At 41.0% G+C, this 20,871-nt stretch overlaps 1 pseudogene; it reads right to left on the reverse strand.

Annotated features, from left to right (window-relative positions):
* Positions 1-445: 445 nt before the first annotated feature.
* LOC107546598 (serine/threonine-protein phosphatase with EF-hands 1 pseudogene) lies at positions 446-18,175 on the reverse strand (annotated as a pseudogene).
* Positions 18,176-20,871: the final 2,696 nt, after the last annotated feature.

Consider the following 20,871-nt stretch of genomic DNA (forward strand, 5'->3'; position numbering starts at 1 on the left):
AACATTTGCGAAAAAATGAACTTCAAGGCCTATTTCATACTTATAAACAAAACTTAATTGAAATAAATCAATGACCTGTATTTAAATGGTAAAGTTATAAAGTTTCTAGAAGGAAACATAGGAGAACATCTTTGTGAACTCAGAGAATGCAGATTTCTAATGAAAATAACTACAAACAAAAAATGGATGAATTAGACTTTATTTAAATTAAATATGCCTTGTCATCAAAAGACATTAAGAAAATGAAAAGCCACAAATGGGAAAGAATATTCACAATGCATAGATCTGACAAAAGGGTTGTATCCAGAACATATAAAGAACCCTACAACTCATTAAAAGACAAACAGCCCAGTTTAGATGGTACTAAGGAGATGAAAAGGGGCTCCATATCAGTTCTCAGGGAAACGCAGGTCTAAGTCACAGCGAGAAGCCACTTCAGACCTGCTTACACGGCGAAGGTTATGACCGCGGCCAACAGTGAGGACGTGAGGCAGCAGGGACTCTCATTTTTACTTGTATCAAGTGGTACAGTCATTCTGGAAAAAAGGTTTGGCAGTTTATTTAAACTTTTTAATAAGTGTAAATCTTCGTCTACCCTAAGACATACCAATTCTAGCTATTTCCATAGGGAGGAATGAAAACATCAGTCTGTCCATAAAAAGACGCGAGCACGTGAACGCTCGCGGATGCTTTACTCCTTCGAGCCCGGCCCGGGAACAGCCCAAACGTGCACCGGCCGGAGACCCGCAGGTACCCTCCTGGAACACAGCCGCGCGGGCTTAGCGATGACACGGGGAAGTCGCAAAAACATCGTGCTGAGAAAGCAGACAGACACGAAAGGGTTCCCACTGTATGATTCCTGGATATGAAGTTCAGTAACAGGCAAAACCGACGCATGCGACAGGAGTCAGGACCGTGGCTGTCACTGGGGCCTGCGGGCGCCGGCGGCGTCACCGGGAGGCGTCACCGAGAGGCGCCACCAGGGGGCGCTGCAGCGCGGAGCCGCCCTGGACCCCCGCGGGTGCTGCTCGCTCGGGTGCACGTGTCTGTGAGAAACCATCGCGCCACACCCCGGACATCTGCCTTCCTCGGGACGTGAATTTTACCTCGATAAAAATACATTGTTAACATCTTAAAGAATTCAATGTAGAAATGTAAAATGATAAAATCTGGGAGCCTATTTTCATCATCACGGGTGGCGAGAACTCCCTAAGCACGACAAGAACCTCAGCTGCAACAAGAGACTGACATATTAAACTCCCCGAACTTAAAAATACGTACGTTTAAACAAAACAAATGAAAGCAAAAGACAGGAGGCAAAAAGGAAAAAACTATTTAGACATCTATGACGGAAAAATTTAACCGCCTGAATAAACAATGATAAAAAAAATAAGGCAAACGACCTAATTTTAAAAACGGGCAAAGTATATGCACAGAAGAGTCACAAAAAGAAAGCGATTGTAGTAAGGACGTGGAAAGGCGCTCTATTTCACTGGTTCACTATTTCTCTATTTCACTAGCGCTCAGCGGAAGAAACATTAAGCCACGAACACGCTCAGAAATGGGAAACGGGCGGAGCAACCTGGAGCGCCGTGTGCGCCTGCGCCGGCCCCTGCGCGCCTGCGCGCCTGCGCGCACGGCAGGGGCGGGGCCGCGCTCGCCAGCGCCGACTTCGAGGCCAGACCGCTCAGGCTGTGTCGGGGCGTCCGGCGACTCCCTGGTGGGAATTCCCGAGGTCAGGGACCCCCGGGCCCCGCGGGACCCCGCAGGACCCCGCAGCCTTTCTCAGAAACGGCCTTGCCGGGCGACGCTGAGCACACGCCTGCTCTTAAACGTGCCCCGGGAGCCCCGAGCGTGAGGTGCCGGGAGCAAGGCGGCCGAAGCACGAGGCCGAGGGAGCCGGGGCGGAACCGCGCCTTCCAGCCGCCAGCCGGCCGCGGGGCGCGGGGCGCGGGCGCGGGCGCCGTGGTTCCGGGCCTCGCCTGCCGGTCGGCAGTGCGGCGCAGATGCTGCCGAGTTTCCTGAGGAGCCTGCCGGGGCCCTGAATGTGCACAGCGCCCGGGGAAGGAGGAGAGCATCGGGCCGTGCGCTGCTGGAGCAAGGCCTGCACCGGCCTGGCGCCCGAGGCAGGAGGCGTTCGCCCTCCTCGCAGGCGCGCTTTTACGGGGAGCGAACGCCCGAGGCCCCCGCTGCGCTTTCGCGGGAACAGGGCGAGCGCTGGGAAAGAACGTCTGACCCGGCCTCCGCCACGACCCGCGGCTTGAGTTTGGACAGCGTTTTGAAACTGAGAGTAATGTCTCAGTTTCTTTGGAGGGCCGGGGTGGGGGATGTTGAAACCCTTTGTGGACGGGCCTGTGGGGCCCGAGTGTTTCCTTTACCCTCGGGAGGCAGAGTTTGTTTGTAAGGTACAAGTTCATCTCAGAAGGTGACCTCCGAGGCTCCCGGGCCTCTCTTCCAACCCCGTCTAATCATCGCAAGCAGCAGAGCCGCCCCCGGGGGCAGGCGGAGGGCGCCGGGAGCGAGGGCCGGCGGTGGGCTGTGTGTCTACTCTTTTTTTTAATTTAAAATATATCTTTATTGATTTGAGGGAGAGGGAGAGATAGAAACATGAATGACGAGATCGGCCGCCTCCTATTGGGGATCCAGCGGCGCCGGGCCTGTGCCCCGACGGGAATCGACCTGGGGTCTGGGATCCTCGGTCGATGCTCGGCGCTGAGCCGCGCCCCCGGCTGTGTGTCTACTCAGCCCCCCTCTTCACACACCTGTGAACCCAGAGGGAGTCCTGCCCACAGCCGGGTGGGGGGTGTGGGGTGTGGGGGTGCGGGTGGGAGACGAGGTATAACCAGTGGGGAGGAATGCGGGCGGAGCGCATGCGTAGATGCAGGAGCGGGGAACTTGGGCTCAGGCTCTGACACCGCTGCTTCCTAGCCCTGTGCCTTCCAGCCCGCTGTTTTTCCTCTCTGTAGTTTCCTGTTAATGGTGATAAATACTAATTTGTGAAGGCCTTGGCACAATGCCTGACTCATAGGAAGTGTTCAATAAATATTAGCTTTAAACACAAGCAAACAAGGCAACAAGCTTCCTCAGGTTCGGACTAGGGAAGAGAGAGGCAGAAAATGAGTAGGGGACCTGCTCACTTACCATGCTGGCATTTTGGAAAATACTACAGGTTAAGGTTTTATATATATGCTCATTAACTGATTGATTAAAAACAATCCTTTATAGGATGGGACTAGGGTTTGCTGATGGTTGCAGAGTGGTTTTTCATTTATCTGGGAGCTGCTGGCATTTCACATCTAAATGATTTGATACTGTGAAATTCTGAAATAGAAGTTTGAAATTGTTCTCTGAAATAATGCTATGCTTTTTCAGGGAGAAGCTCAATACACCCAAGAATAAAACCAGTTTAAAGAAGAGTGATATAAGCTGTTTGGAGGTGCTTTTCAAGCCTTGTTCCAGATTTGGGCTCTGAAGACACAAAGCCAACAGCTTTATACCACGCTTCTCTTGGAATGGTAGGAACCTTCTTTGATACAGTCGATAGAATTTCAGTCTGTAAGGTTTTCGTGCTTTAAAAAAATTACCTGTTCCTTTCTCTCCCCCTCTCCCAATTCAATACAAATTTTTTGGCATGAGGCTAGGTTAGTGGCACTTTTACAAGCTTCTCAGATGATTCTAATTTGCAACCAGCATTGTGAACTCCTGGGGAAAGTACTTGTCCATCTTCCATGTGGCCTCCAGAGTAGAGAGGCTTAAAATAGAAATCCAACAGATTAAAAACCTTCAGTGACCCCCATTCCCTTTCTGCCATTTCCCTTCAATTTTCAGGACAAAGTTCAAGGTCTTCAATTTGGTTCACAATTCCTTTCAAGATTTGCTTCTTGCTACACATCTCACTTCGATTTTTCTATTCTCCTTCTCCCCTTACACCCTTCTGTCAAGTTGTACCCAACCGCTTGCATTTCTGGAACATGGTGTGACGCTTCACATTGCCACACTTTAACATAAGATTTTCCTTCCTCCCATTTGGCTGCCTATACCTCTTTTTTCATTTTCAAAATGCAGCTCAAGCTGAGATAGTTAAGTAGAGAGACAAAGAAGGGACATTAGCTATAGCTGTCTGGGTCAAAACACTGGATTTTAATTTTTTTTTCAAAACTGGGAAAGATTCTTGAATTTTAAGCACAAATGCAAGGTCGGTGTCATAAATGTGGGAAGGAGTACCAGGTATAAGACAAAAAAGTGATGGTCTCTGGCTGCCTAGCAGCATGTGCCCCATTTAAAGATGATTAAATTCAAATTTTTTAGAAACATGGAACAGTCAGTCCAGGGTCTGTCAATTCACAACCCTTTGAGTCACCCCTTTTTACAGATGAGGAAACTGAGAGTCAGAGAGAGCCCTGGGAACTTGGTAGTATATGGCAGTGTTAGAGCTGAGGTCTTCTGAATATAGGTCCAGTCTTCTTCACAGCACACCATAAAACTGACATATTTTCCTTTTAAGTTCTACTGCATTTATTCCAGAAAATAATAATTCTCACTAACATTTATATAATGTTATAACATTAGGGAAAAAAAGCACCAACTCCTTTTTATAGATTACACATCAGGAAGGTGCTATAAAGAGATGTCTCTTGCTTCCTGAGTTAGACTTTCTGTTTGCGGAGGCAGAAGACAATCTCAGGTCTGCCTGGAATGTCCTGCTATGGAATGCAGTCTCAGCTCCAGGGGTATTCTAGTCTGAGACCATGTAGGGGGCAAATGAATCTCTGCCACACTTCTCTCCCAGCTCACAGTTAGTATACAATGAAATCTTAAGCTCTGGTGTGTGATTTATTGATTTCCGTCTCTAGGTTGTTTGGGTTGATTTTACCCCTTAAGGATTTCTGAAAATAAAAACATCTTCCCCAGTCTTCTTTTCTAAAAGAAAGGAGTTTATTCTCCCACATAAAAGTATACACTAAAATGTCAAAGTTATCCTCACACATGGCAAAGATTGGGACTGGAAATTTTCTCTGGCCTGGTAGACAGCTACTGTACTCGCTGGGTTCTGAAAGTTTCCTTGCTAGGGGAAAGATAAGGCTTTGTTCTGACACGTGAACATCCTGGGCATATTTGCCTGCTTCAGGTGTCATGTCCAACCAACCTAAGGTGTGGAGAACACCTGGGTCTGCTTTGGCTTTTGTAATAGGACCTCTCCTAATTCCCTGTTTCTATATGTCTCAAGAGACAACTAAAATAATAGCTATGTTTTCCTCTTTTCCAAGAGACTCATTGTTGGAGATAAGGAGAGTCTTACACACATCATACCACCATCAGGAATGGGAAAGAGGTAGCAGAAATAATAAGCTGCGAAGGGAGTATGGTGTGTAGGATAAATTTATGCCTGTTTAATCGATCAGGAGAGCACTGGTTTAGAGAGGAAAGGCTGGGAATTTGGGATGTTCATTGCTGTCAAGATGACTCCCGCTTGCTCCCTACATTAAAAGCATCTTGTAATAAATGGGAAATTTCCTTCTTAGCTCCTGGACACTTGCCGTCTTTCTGTGTTGTCCGTATGTGGTGGTGACCATAGTAGTTTATGAAGTACAGGCAATTTCCTGGCCCAGTGTTGCTGAATGGCCAAGTGTGTCTTCATTCATGCTGTGGTCGCAGAAAGGGCAACTCTCCTTGAAAAGCAGGAAAGTCTGTGTTTAAAGCAAACTTTCCTCAGTTAATACACTTTCGGACCTTGAAAGTCTTGTTTGAAGAAATACAAGTATTTACATTAAAAGGACAAAATAAAAATAAAAATAAACCATCGGGATCTGAGGAACAGTACATTATTTCTCATTTTATAAAGTGGAAGGGACAAGCTATAGGTTTATTTTAAATAGTAAGATCTCTAGTAATTAAAGTTTCCCTTTGTATATAACTTTTAGGAGACACAATATTTTTTTTGTATTTGTATATTATTCACACTCTTCTTACAAAGAAGAACTTCATCTATAGAAACCTAAGCCATCTTTAAAGATGACAGAGTTCATATTTATAAAGGCTTCTTTTCCATTCTGATTTTATGATATTCATAATTATAACTAAACTGAGCTTTGTTTTATGCCATGGTTACAAGTTTCAGATTTATATCCACAACTTGATAAATTTGTAAGTAGACATTATGGTTATGTATTTTATTACCTGTGTTGCAGTGTCTTTATGTATCTGACGCTATGACAATGACATTTTTCTGGATTTACTGCTGGAGATGCCTCTCTTCACTGTCCAGCTCTTGGAAAATACATAATAATCAAAAGGAGCTAATGAGTGGGAGGTATCACATTTGTTCTTTAAAAGATTTTAAATAAGAAATGAATGCAAAGGAAAGCCATCTCTCATAGTTGTTTCCATGTTCATAAAGTTCCCCAAATGTGCAGTTTTTCTTTGGTAATTTAATTTCTGCTGCAGATATCCATTCAATTTATTTCTGATCTATCATATATTTTAATTTATAATGACACTGCTGGGCCAGATATTCAAAGAGATAATATTTTTTTCCTTACCTCATTCCAGTTTCAATAAATAACTGTTTTTTTCCATTATTATTAATTTATCTTTAGACATTAATGCTTTTGGATACTGACTGGTTTCACAAAGTTTTCCCCAGCTGTCATACTGTAAACGCAACACACATAGAACCTTGTTCCAATGTTGCTTTATATTTATTTATTTATTTATTTAATTTTTTTTAATGCTTTATATTCAATCAATCAATTAATTAATTATTTTAATCCTCACCCGAGGATATTCTTTCCATTGCTTTTCAGAGAGTGGAAGGGGGTGGGGGGAGAGAGAAGCATTGTTGTAAAAGAGACACATCAATTGGTTGCCTCCCGCACTTGCCCCTACCGGGGCCAGGAATGGAGCCTGCCGCCCAGGTACATGCCCTTGGCCGGAATTGAACCAGGGACCCTTCAATCTGCAGGTCGACGCTCTAACCACTGAGCTAAACCAGCTAGGGCACTTTATATTTATCTTAATAAAAATTATTTTACTCTTAAGGCTGAGACCTTCTACATTAAGAATGGTGTTAAAGAATCAAAGTTTGAAAAGAATCTTAGAGGCAAATAAAATGTGATTTATTTGATTCATAAGTGTTATCTGTATTATACCTGGAGAATGATCATCTTACCTCACTATGGTCTTCTTCAGAGACAAAGAACTTAACTCCTGGTTGTAGATACCCCTGATCATCATTCAGGCCTAATTTTCCCAAATTCAACTTGTGAGTTCTTGAGCAAGTTGATTACTCTTATATGGGTCAGAATGTTCTCATGTTTATAGTAGAAGGGTAATACTTGCCCTGCCTACTTCAGAGAAAGGCAGTATAGGTCAGTGGTTGGGAGAAATGAGCTTTGTGGTCAGAGGAGCCAGTGTTCAAGTCTTAGCTCTGCTACCTAGTACAGTGATTCTTGGAAAGTTACTCAACCTTTCTAAGCCTCAGTTTCCTTATCAGTACAATAGGGAAAATAATAATACCAACCTATAGATTGAAGATGAAACTCAACTGTGTATTTTATGTGTGTAATGTAATGCTGAGCATGTTGTGAGTTTCCTCAATTATTTGTGGCATGTTTATGCATTTATAGGTACCTATTTGTGAAGATCAAATATAATATACACAAAAGTGGTTTATAAATGTTAAGGAGCTATTCAGATGTGTTGGCATCACTATTTGAACATTCTTGTATTTTTTTGACCCAGTGACTTGAGTTACAAACTTCCTAGGAATCTGAATGAAGCAACCACTGAGCCACAGGAAAGAAGATCCTTTTCAGCCCTCTGTCTCTGGCCCCAAATAGGACCTCCATCTATTGGGCAGCCACTGTATTCCAGGTCCTGTGCTTTGCCTACTTTATCATTGACCCTCCCAGCAGTACTCCAAGGTAGGTATGATGATTTGGCAAATTCAAATACATTTAATAACTTGCTTAAGTTTATCTTAAACAGCTTAAGTTGGAGAATTAAAATCAAAACCCAAGTTTATCTGGTTGAAAGTATGAGTGCTTTTCACTATACTGTGTCTCCCAGTGGGAGTGTAATAACAGTTGTGAGTTAGACAGATTTATAACTTGTCCTGGATCTGCCACTCACAAGCCCTATGTCCTTAGGTAAGTAAGGACAAGTATCTTTATCTGTAAAATGTCAGTAATAAAACCAACCCATGGGAATGTTTTAAGTATTAAATTAGAAAGCATATAATAAGTGAAAGTAAACAATATCTGTTCATATTTTGTCTTCTGGTGCTTTCCATCTCCTAAGGCGTTGCTGGAGATTAACTCCCTCTGCAGGACAGCAGGGGGCAATAGAGACCATAAAGGCTATAACCAAATCAGGGCTGTATCCTTAAACACCCCCAGCTGGTGTCCACCTTGCAGTCTAGGAACCTCTGAATCAGATCAGGTCCTTGGTGGTCTCTAATTCTGGCCCTAAAAAGAAAAAAAACCCTGATGTTTTACATACCAACAAATACAAATACAAAACCACCACAATAATAGTAACCCCTAGTGTTTGCATAAGACTAAGATTAGGTGGTTTTATACGCAAAGCCATTCACAGTTGGCTTGTGTTAATGGTTTCATTAACCTCATGAAGACATTCACATCATTAGGAAAACAGAAGGTAAATACTTCAGACTCCTCCATTAGACCCAATCAGCAGAGCGCTGCAGCACAAAGGAGGCCCAAGTCATGCCTGTTTGTGCTCAGGGTTGCAGCCACTGCCATCTCCATTAGATTGTGATTCACCAGAATCGTTAAAGCAGCCTCATTTGTGGTATGGAGCCATCATTCCCTAAATAGGTTGCTTTCAAGAAATGAGTATTGGTAAGTGATGATGATGACAAATTAACACAAGATGGGTGATAAAGTAAATACAAATGCAGATTGGATCAAACATTGATAGATGGGGTGCAGGTGGTATATCTCAGTTGCAGTTGCTTTGAAATATTATACGTCTTCATTTTTTACAACATCTCTATATGATCTGTATTATTTTAATTTTTACTATTGGCTTCTCTGGCTTGCTCCCACTTGCTATCATGCGCCCCTGCAAAGTCCTCTGTTTTTCTGGTAGTTCTCAAAGGTGGCAGTGGCGTGGGGCGTCTCACATGTATTATGAACAAATACAACTTATTTCCATGTGGCATGTGCAGTTTAATTCCCCTTCTGGTCTCATGTCCTCATAGGCAGGGGTCAGTTACTCCCACTGGCCATGGTTCCCTCTGCTCTGTAATGTGGCTGCTGCTTTTACTGATTATTCCTGTAGGTGTCCTCCAGCTCTAGAGGTCCCATACTGGTGGTGTTTTATGTTCAAGTGAGTGTGAAGGTTGTGCCTCTTCCTTTTTTTTTTTTTAAAATCACATCCTATCAGACAATCTCAACAGAGTACTAAGAGGCCCCTGGATTCTTTATGAAAGTAGGCATCTTTTGGTCCACCCTGTCAATTCTCACCTTTACAAATCTAGCTTAGATATCTTATTCTCCAGGGAGCCTTGTCCAAATCCCAGGTTGTCGTGAGGATCCTCTACCCCTTTGATCCCAAAGCACTCTGCTTACTGCTATCACCAAAAGTCTTTTGGGAACTCCTTATTCATTTTGTATCTCCAGCACCTAGGACAGTGCCTGGGCCATAGTGGGTGCTAAATCCATGTTGAGCAGTGAACCTAATCTCCTCTTTGTGTTTTTTTGAGATTGCTCCTGGTCCTGTTTCCTCCTCCTCTTTAACTTTCTCTAATCATCTCTGTGTGGTGCCTGCCGCCTTTGACATATCACCTTGAATACCTCTTTTCACCTAGGTCTCTGGATTACTGGTCTGGTTTTGAATGGTCCACCAGGTTTTAAATCATTACTTTCATTTGATACTATATTAGTTTCCTGGGGCTGCTGTAATGAAGTACGACAAGATTGGTGGCTTAAACATCAGAAATGGATTATTTCACAGTTATGGAGGCTGGAAGTCAGAAATCAAGGTGCCAGCAGGGTTGGTTCCTTCTGAGAGCTGTGAGGGAGAATCTTTTCTATTCTGCTCCCCTGGCTTTTGATAGCTTCAGGTGGTCCTTAACTTACAGATGGTGTTCTCTCTGTGTCTTCATATTGTCTTCTTTCTGTAAATGTCTGTTTTTGTGTCCAAACTTCCACTTTTTATAAGGACACCAGTCATATCAGATTAGGGCTCACCCTTGTCTTAAGTTGATTATCTGCAAAGATCTTATTTCTAAATAAGTTCACATCCACAGGTACTGGGGGTAGGACTTCAACATTATTTTGGGAGACACAATTCAACCCATAACAGATGCCTCATCTGGTGATACCTTGTGGGTAGATAGGACGACATAACTGGCTGAAGTTTGTCCAGAGCTTCCAATAGCAGCTTCTCTTTTTGAGGAGACAGTTCACAGAATAATAGTTGCTAGTTCACTTTCCTTTACTTTTTTAAGGAGAGAACAGAGCTCAGACTAGGACCAATTTTTTATGTTTCACAGTTTAAGTGAACTAGGCTGTGTACTTATTTTGAGAAGTGAAAAAAAATGTCCATGCTAATCAGCATTGGCATCCAGCTGAAATCAAGTTCAGTAATATCCTGGGCTATTTAGGGCTTCTATCCTTCTAGTCTATTTGTGGGAAGATAGTGTATTAACTGTAATGTTGCAGCGGCCTCCTGATAATATATTCCAACATTTTATTGGTTTGCTACCTCTGAATGGACTGGGAATCCTCTCCACAATCCCACTGAGATTGGGTAATCTTAGAAAGTGTCTTACTAGCAGTGAATCAATCAGAATAAGCTTGTTTGGCACAATCCACAGAGATCACCTCTAGAGAGAAAACAAAGTAAAAAATACCAGAAAGAACTGAATGGAAGAAAAGAAACCCATGGAGGATTTAGCCAATATCCATTTTAGATTTGGATCACTGGCCTAATCATGGATGAAGTGGTGTTCTTGGAGTTGCCTGCATTGCTCTCCTTTTCATTTTAATGTTCAGTTTGTGAACCGTCTGTATGTTCTTCCACTTCCTAGTCATTCCGTCTCTGGCCTTTTACTCCCTGGAATGATGGTCACAAGAAAAGTAGCAGAGCTGGAAGTCCCTTCATATTTGATGTAGACAGAAGTTTGCGTTCCCTTACTGAAAATTGTGGCTTTACATCTGCATTCACTCCTGGTTGCTTTCCCACAGATTCTGCTGCAGTTAGTCCAGGTGGTCCTCGGTGTCAGTGTTTTTTTAGAGCTGATCTGGCGGTTCCAGTGGTATAGCCATTGCTGAGAACCACCACTGTCTTGCTCCTTTCTGGTTTGTTTCATTTGAAAGACAAAAGGGCAAAGTTAGGGGAATACTTAGAGTGTAAGGACTGCCTGATTTCCTTGAGACCACACCTTCCCTTCTACAATCCCTATCCCAAGCTAGATACATTCAGGAGGCAAAATCTTACCGTAGCGCTCCTGATCATCGCCATGGTCATGGGAAACCATGAAACTGTATGATAGTTGCTTACTGCCTATAGCTTTCCGTCCTTCTGGTAATCTAATTTCCTAGACACTGGGTTTTCAGTGAAATTGCTTTCTACTTCCAGTCCCTTTGGCTGGGTTGGTAAGTCACATGACCGCTTCAAGCCTTTTCCCTTATCTGGAAAGCAGAAACAATTGCCCTCTTCCCTTGTGTTGTTGTGAAAGGAATATGAATATCCTGAGGTTGCAGAAATTTCTTGAAATTCTCTTGTTTCATTCCCATCAACATACCTCTGTGAACCTGGTTTCTCTTTTATGAGAACATAGAAAGTTTAGACAATAGATACCCCATTGATAGTTGTCAATCCAACCTCGATTAGGTAAATTAACAAAGAACCCAGTTCATTTATATCATTAAAAGTTTAAATACTGATGTAGTGTTGGTTCAAAGAGTGCATATCAGATTTAAATAGGGAAGATCTCTAGCTCATGGGGATTAATGAGATGATGCATTTGACTGTACCAAGGACCCTGCCTGGTGTTGAACAGGTGCTCTGTGCATGTTTGTTTATTTATTAACTCCTGCACCAAGACTTGGCAGGTGATGGCTTCCAGCACAACATTCTGGGATCTTTGCCCATGTTAGTGAGGGTATGTGACCCGTTGCACTGATAGTGGGTTTCAAGATGTTTTTATCTGTTATTTTCCAAGTAACTGTTTGGACATACATATACCCTATTAGTAAGAAGTCCAGGGTTTCTGCTGACCCTAATTATTTAAACATATTTTTTTCTATTATCAACAAGTATTAAAAAGTATTTACTTCCATCAATGGATGAATGGATTAAAAAGTGATACACATAGATAATGGAATTATTCAGCTTTAGAAAGGAAGAAAATTCTGGCATATGCTATAACATGGATAAACCTTGAAAACATTATGCTAAGTGAAATAAACCAGATAACAACAGGACAATTATTGTATGATTTCACTTACATGAGGTATTTAAAAGGAACAGAAAGTAGAATAGTGGTTACCAAGGATTTAGGGGTGGGGGAATGCAGATTATTATATACGGTGTACAGAATTGCAATTTGGGATGATGGAAAATTTTTTGAGATAGACAGTGATTGCATAACATTGTGAATGTACTAAATGCCACTGAATTGCATGCTTAAAAATTGCTGAAATAGTAAATTTTATGTATGTTTTACCACAATGTAAAAATATACACATACAATAAAGAGTGCGTACTGACTATATCTTGTGGGGCAGTAGTGCTCTCTGGAAGAAAAGCGTTACTTGTAGCATTTTTGAGTTCTGTGGTGTAAATGTTTCCCCCATGGCTGATTTCAAGCTACTGACATGATGACTTTGAACTTGGAGTTGGTAAGAGAGGAGCAACGTTAGCTCTTCTGAGGCCACTCCTGCCTGTGGGAGATGAGAAACTTACAAAGCTTTTACTTCCTCCCTCCTCTCCCTGCTTGCTCTTGATCTCCATGTATCTTATCCTTTCTTTTATTAAATTAACCTATTAATTTCTTCTGCATTTGTGGGAGAATATTTTGAGCTTGACTTCTATAATCCTGATTACATTTTTAGAAGGATTGAAACAGCTACTCACTACATCCATTGTAGTGTTTTCAGTATACATTTTCATTACCATTTAGTTTTTTTCTGATGTCAGGATATTGTGACTTCTTGATGGTCTGTTGTGGTTTCACGTGTGGTTGCTTTTCTCTTGACTCTTCTTTTGAGAACACATATTGGGAAATATCTAAAATTTTCTTCCATTTCTAGTGGTCACATATTTCAAAGGTGTGCACTTGTTCCAATTCCTAAGGTTGTGCCTCTTCATTCTCCTTCATTTGATTTGCTTTATCACTTTGCATGTTTGGTGGTATTTTCCCCCTCTCCTTTTTGTTTATCTTAGAGAAGAAGGTCTATATCTGTCCTCTACTGGGAGTTGAAATGGGTCTGATGGAGGGAATTTGGATCCTTGTTCGAATATTTCAGGTATAAGTAAAGAAGAAAGGAAAGATTAGGTTTGTCTGGAGCTTTGAGCTGCCATCTAGTTTAGAGATCTAGCATCCTAGTTGGAAAATAGTGGGAGCTAAAACCAGTGTTTATTTCCATGTTTTTTGTGGCAGTCAGACTTCAACCAGAGCAATGTCACTTTTTCTGGTGTGGTAGAGTTGCTCTCAAAATGAGCTAGCTATGACAGTGCCCCTGTATGTGGTCAGGCATGGCATTCTACCCTAGATGGGAGGTAGGAGGAGTAAGCTCCTCCTGGAGTTCTTGATGATGTAGTGTCTAGCACCCATGCTTTCTCCAAAGATTCATGTGGGAATTAACTGTGGCAGAGGATGGCCCCACAGAACACCCTTGTCTCCCTTAATTGCTTGTCCCTTTCAGTGAGTTCTCTTCCACTTTTTTATTATTACCTTTATTGGGGCGGCATTGGTTAATAAAATTATATAGGTTTCAACTGTGCAATTCTAGGATACATCATGTGTATATTGCATTGTGTGTTCACCACCAAAGTCAAATTTACTTCTGTCACTATATATTTGACCCCTTTTGCCCTTTACTAACAGCCCCCTCCACTTACTTTTTTAGATAAGTTTGTCCAACATAGGATAGACATTATGGGAATGGTTACCCTTCCTTCCATCTAGTTCCTTCTGCATAACAGTGTGAAATACCTCAGTATTCATTAGTGATACATTTAATAAGGAGTTAATATCCAAAATTTATAAAGAACTCATACTACTCAACAGCTAAAAAACAATCAAATCAAAAAATGGACAGAGGGCATGAATAGACAGTTCTCCAAAGAGGACATACAGATGGTCAATAGACATATGCAAAGATGCTCAACATCACTAATTGTCAGAGAAATGCAAGTGAAAACCACAATGATATATCATCTCACACCTGTCATAATGGCTACCATCAGTAAGTCCACAAATGTCAAGTGTTGGTGAGGATGTGGAGAAAAGGGAACCCTTGTGCACTGTTGGTGGGAATGCGGTTTGATGCAGTCATTATGGAAAACAGTATGCAGTTTCTTCAGAAAATTAAACATGGAACTGCCTTACGACTCAGTGTTTCCACTTCTGGGGATTTAGCTGAAAAAACCCAAAACACTATTTTGAAAGAATACATGCACCCCTATGTTCATTGTAGCGTTATTTATAATACCAAAGATATGAAATCAACCCAAGTGCCCATCAATAGATGAGTGGATAAAAAAACCTGTATAGTACAATATATATATATATATATATATATGTATGTGTGTGTGTATATAAAATGGAATATCACTCAGCCATAAAAAGAAGGAAATCTTAGCTTTTGCAATGGTATGGATTGACTTACAGGGTATTATGCTTAGTGAAATAAGTCAGTCAGAGGAAGACAAATACCATATGATTTCAATTATATGTGGAATCTAAAGAGCAACATAAATGTGCAAACAAAATTGAAACAGACTCGTAGACACAGTATTCTGGTGGTTGCCAGAGGTGAGGTGGGTTGGGTGACTGGGAGGAAGAGGTGAAGGGATTAAATACTTGGTAGTTACAAAATAGTCACAGTATAGGGAATATAGTCAGTAATATTGTGATAACTATGTATGGTGCCAGTTGGGTACTGAAAATGTTTGGGGGAACACTGTAAAGTATATGATTATTTAATCACTATGCCATACAGCTGAAACTCATTCAAAATAATACTGAAAGTAAACTGTAACTGAAAAATAAAAATTAAAAAAATAAAATGGAAATAAGCAGAGACAAAAAATAAAAACTTTTTTAAATTGAAAAACTCATTAAAGTTGATGCTTCCATCTTTAAGTCTATTCTTTCAGTGAGCTCATCGACTTGGGAGTCATCAATATGAACATGGTAGTGACTATTGAAAAGTTTCTACATGGGGTGAAATTCTTCCATGGAGATTAGGCCTGAGTGATCAGAGTTAATGACATTTAAGATGATTTGCAGGTAAGATCGGTATCTGTACAGAGTTTCAATTAGAGCTAACTGAACCTCTTTCACAGCTTTTGAATATGAATATCATAGAAGCAGGACATGAAGTCAATATTTCCATCTTTGTCTGTGATGACCAGATGAAAACTCGGGGATCTCCAGGGTAAGTTCAGCCCTCAAGGGTTCTCCATGGGAAAAGCCCATTGGCCCATAGAAAGTTTTCCTGATTTATTTCAGTCTTAAAGTTGGAAAGCATGAATGAGGTCAGTTTTTTGTGAAATCATTCTCTCTTTTAATACTCTGTTGGTACTAATTTTAATAGTATTCACCCTTTGATAAAGAGACCTTAACTTAAGCACATTGCCTTAGTTACATGGTACTGGAAAAATCGAAGGGTTATACCAAAACCCAACCTGATGTAAGCTCCTCAGTTGCTGCCTTTATAATAATTAGAAGCAGAAAATACAGTAATAACCTTCCTGTCATGGCAGATTTCATACTCTTAGGGCTTACATTTATGAGACCTTAGTACACAACTGGTATTAAGAATCTTGGGGGTAATATCTGGTCCAAAATAGGAGCCTCCTCTTCAACATGTGTTTGTATATGGCCTCTTTTGCCTCTGGGATCGCTCCACAGAATATTGAAAACCTGTTTCCACTCATGCTTTGTGAACTGTTCAGAATCTGACTCCCCGAGGTGTACCTACTTTATTTCTCTTCAGGTGAGTAATATGGGCTCCCTCTATTGGAATTGGTGGCATCAGCACAGATTTCATTTTGTTTCTTTTTGTACGGTTAAGTAAATCTGTGGACTCTGATATCCCACCATGTATGACAGTGAAGTTCTGGTCAATAATTGTATCAATTGGGAGCCAGGCATAAACTTCCAAGATTTATAAGATTTTCCCCCCCACATAACTTATATTTATGCAAGACTTCTTTTGTGAAGCCATACCTCATTTTTATAAAAAAATCTTCATGGTTTCCTCTGTTCAAGTACAGGTCACCAGGATAGACAAGAAAACTCACAAACAGGATCATTGGGATCCCTATGAAGTTTTTTCCTTGATCTACAAAATCACCGTTAAAAACATTTGGGTTGTTCCCTGAGGAGAGACTGTTCTTGTAGAAGATCAAAAAGAGATCATCTAGTTTCCCATCGAAATCACCACAGATTGTTATCTCTTTGGAGGGACAAGTTTTTTTGTTTTTTTAAAAATCCTCACTGGAGGACATTTTTTACATTGCTTTTCAGAGAGAGTGGAAGGGGTGGGGGGGGGAGAGAGACATCGATGTGAGAGAGATACACATTGATTGGTTGCCTCTCTCACGTGCTGTGACCAGGGCTGGGGATCGAGCCTACAACCACGGTATATGCCCTTGACCAGAACTGAACTTGAGACCCTTCAGTTTGGGGGCCGATGATCTAACCACTGAGCAAAACTGTGTAGGGTGGGGCAGGTTTTTGTTTTTTTTTAAAACATTTTTTTCCCAATTTTAGTTTATATTCAGTATTGTTCTGTATTAGTTTCAGATGTACAGCAAAATGGTTAGAAAATCATCTCCTTTATAGAGTGGTCCCCCTGCTGCTTCCAGTACCCACCAGGCCCCATACATATTTATCACAATATTACTGACTATAATCCCTATGCTGTGATCTGCGTCTCTATGGCTGTTCTATAAATAGCAATTTGCACTGCTTAATCCCTTCACCTTTTTCACCCAGCCCCCCAATCCACCTCCCCTCTGACACTGTCAGTCTGTTTTCTGTATTTAGGAGTCTGTTTCTAGTTTTTTTAAAATTTTGTTTATTAAATTCCACATGCAAGTGAAATCATACAGTATTTGTCTTTCTCTGTCTGACTTACTTCACTTAGCATAGTACCCTCTAGGTTCATCTATGCTTCACAAAAGGTAAGATTTCATTCTTTTTATGGCCGAGTAGTATTCCATTGTGTGTATGTACCACAGCTTTTTTATCCACTCATCTATTGATGGGCACCTGGGTTGCTTCCATGTCTTGGCTATTGTAAATAATGCTGTAATGAACATAGAGGTGAAAATATTCTTTTGAATTAGTGTCCCAGGTTTCTTTGGAAATATTTTCAGAAGTAGAATCACTGGGCCATAAGGCAATTCCATTTTTAATTTTTTGAGGAACCGCCACACTGTTTTCCTTAGTGGCTGCAGCAATCTGCATTCTAGAGGGAGAAGTTTTTATATGCATAAAATTGAACATTTGCTTCAGGATTTTCTTGGTTTCAAATAGGATTTCTAAGACATAGCAAATATGAAGTATCTGTTGTTCCTTGAAGGCCTCAATAAGTAAATCAGTATCAGTAAATGTGAGCAGAAATTGCAGCCGAGGGCCACTATAGGAATCTGGGACACCTATCAGCCCCACATGGTCCTGTCTATCCTTGTTTTCCTGATTGGTGTAGCTGAACAGTTGATTTACTAATTCTGAATCTCTCTCACGTATATGTATGTAGTTTTCCATCATGAAGGAAAAGAAGCTGGATAGCTGCAATTGGCCTTGTTCATTGGCATATTCAATGGACTGGAAGATGGTGAGTGCATAGTGTTGTCTGGTCTTCAACTGAGTGCTGTAACCTTAGTACCAGTTCTGGATGATCAATGTGGATCTTAGTGCATTCTCAGATTTCTTGCTTTTTGTTGAAAATGAAGTACTATAACCCATGTCTTCTAGATTGTGTATGTTCAAAAAGGCTTCAATTTCTCATTCCAAGATGGTGTGAAGAATGCCTCCCTTTATGCTGTCCAAACTTTTGTGTGTGCTAAGAACACTTACATGTTATTTGCCCTCTTAAAAATGTTTTAAAGATGTATTGACATAGTGTCGTTAACTATAAGCACTGTGTTGTACAACAGATCTCTACAACTTATCTTGCATAACTGAAACTTTTTACCCATTGAACCTCTCAATTTTCCCCTCCCCTCAGCCCCTGACAAGCACCATTCTACTCTCTACTTCTGTGAGTTTGACTATTTTAGATACCTCATATCAGGGCAGTATATCTTTATAAGGCATATTTATATTTGATGGGAATCAATTTGTTGCAGTTATTTACTATTTGAACTTACATGAAAAATTAATTTGTGTGTAACTAAAACCCAACAGTTCTGAACCCATCATTGTCTATTTTCATTTCCATATTTAAGTCTCATATGACCAAAGTTAGAGTTATTTTAACATAGTTTTGAGCAGTGTTTGTTAAAGAACTAATGTTGATTGAGTACATGCTGAGTATTAGATTTTTTATATCAATATTCTCATGAGGAAATATTGTTATAGTTAGAGAAACAGAGGTTCAGAGAGATGAAATAATGTGTTAAAGGTCACACAGCTACCAGGTGTATCAGCTGGAACACGAACCCAGGCCTGGCTCACTCCAAAGCTCTTACCACCTAAATTTATGTTGCTGGAAGTTTGAGTTATTGGCAAAGAATACTATTAGTTACATGTGCAGAAAATAGACTGGGGGACATTAGGCAGGTGTCACCATAAAAACTGCTCTGTTTTAGTGGATTTAATTGTCTCCTGCTGTTGGCTTGATTGGCTATGAACATACTGATAGAAGGTAATCAAAGAGCTGAATGAACACGGCAGTTGTAAGTGGAAGCACAGGGTTTTCACCAGGCCAGCACAGAAGTGAATGTGTCCTTTGTTTTTAATAGGCCAAATATTTCTCTCTTGTTCCCTGGGAGGCAATTGGAAGAGACATGCTGATAGCTCCCGTTGGGGCATTATCCGGAATCAAATTAGTGAAGTGAAGCTCAAGTTGGTCATTTTATTCCCAGCTCACAAAAACAGGAAATGAATGATAGTGGGAGTAGACATATTTTCTAGTTCATCAAAGATTTCAAATTGTATTACTGCAATATTTTCATAATAGTAATTACTTCATGGGCATACTAATATAAAACGATCACTTCAGATAAATTCCCATGTTTCTGCTGTGGTTCTTTTAAGGCAAGTCTTTCTCTTGTAATGAATATTTTAATAACCAACACGGACATCTCCCCTTGCCTAGGTTACTGATTCCTCAGTGACATAGTCCCATGATCTACATTTAGTTTGTGCCTTATAGGTGGTAAGCACAGCTTCCCTGTCTGTGGGACATGGAGAACCTCTATGAAAGTGATGTGTGTACACCCTCATGAACTTCTGGCCCATATGTTTGAGTGTCTTATAGTCATGACATAATTTTCAAGACATCATTTGAGGAGTCAAAGAAAGAAATACTAACTATCCTAACTATCCCATATGCTCCTTTAACATTTTTTTTCCTGAGATAAAGTAAGAGAAGTTGAAAATATCCTAAATCAGAAAAGAAATTCATGGGCAATAGGAGCTGGTTTGAGAATTCTTGCATGCTGGGGGTTTAGAGATGTTTCATGTGCTTGTCTCATGGAGGGTCAAGTTGCAACTGTAATTAAGCCTCTAAGGTTCCATGTAAACAGAGGCCTGAGAAGGGAAATAAGACAGGCTCTTAGTGCCTCAGTGTACTGTGTTTTTCTCGTCATCCACTAAGTCATGAATTTAATGAAGTTACTCAGATACCTACGAAGTCAAATGAGAGTTCAGTGTGTTTTCAATTGAATTATGCAACATGAATATTGACATGTACAATATTTAATTTATTGCTGCTTACATAGTTACAGACACTCAGTATAAATGAGCAGTGAATTTGGCTGCATTTTCAAAGCAATAGCTTCACCTGGGAATATGAGCAATAAATGGATCTGGCAGCTCTCTAAAGGAAAGAAACTTTCTTTCATGGATATCCCATATGATATCATAACTATAACTATTAGTTGAGCAGCAATATGTTTTTAGAGCTGCCATTATGTTCCTGGCCCTGTGCTAGAGTCTGAGGTTTCTGAAATGAATAAAATAGTCCTTTGCTTTAAAAAAAGCCCATAGTCTTGTATTGTGTGTACCCCGAGAAAGAAGATACCTACTATGAAGTGCTCCTGGTGGCTAATAGGGCTCAAGTTTATAAAACAGGGCCTGACAGCCATTTCTACACAGGGGCTGCTCATGCAAACTGCACTTCATGGAGAAGTCTGGACTGAACTATCTGCCTCTGCATTGAACTGCCTGACTACACTGTGTTCCTGCCATCTGGGCCAGCCCTTATAAAGGAGCTCCTGGAATCCTCTTTCAGCCAGTAGGACTAAGGCCTTCCCCATCCGATTGGAGCTGTGCAGCTGTAGCCCCATCAGCTTCTTCACCAACCAACCAGAGTAATTCCATTCTGACCAATCAAACTGTATTTGGAGTCCTCATTTGCATGAGGATAGACCAATCAGGGGCCAGGGGTGGGGACTTTTTCTGCATAAACCAGCTCCCCTCTGGCTGCGGGAACACAC

The sequence above is a fragment of the Miniopterus natalensis genome, chromosome 12, assembly GCF_054644295.1.
Source record: "Miniopterus natalensis isolate mMinNat1 chromosome 12, mMinNat1.hap1, whole genome shotgun sequence".
In the NCBI taxonomy this organism is placed as follows: domain Eukaryota; kingdom Metazoa; phylum Chordata; class Mammalia; order Chiroptera; family Miniopteridae; genus Miniopterus; species Miniopterus natalensis.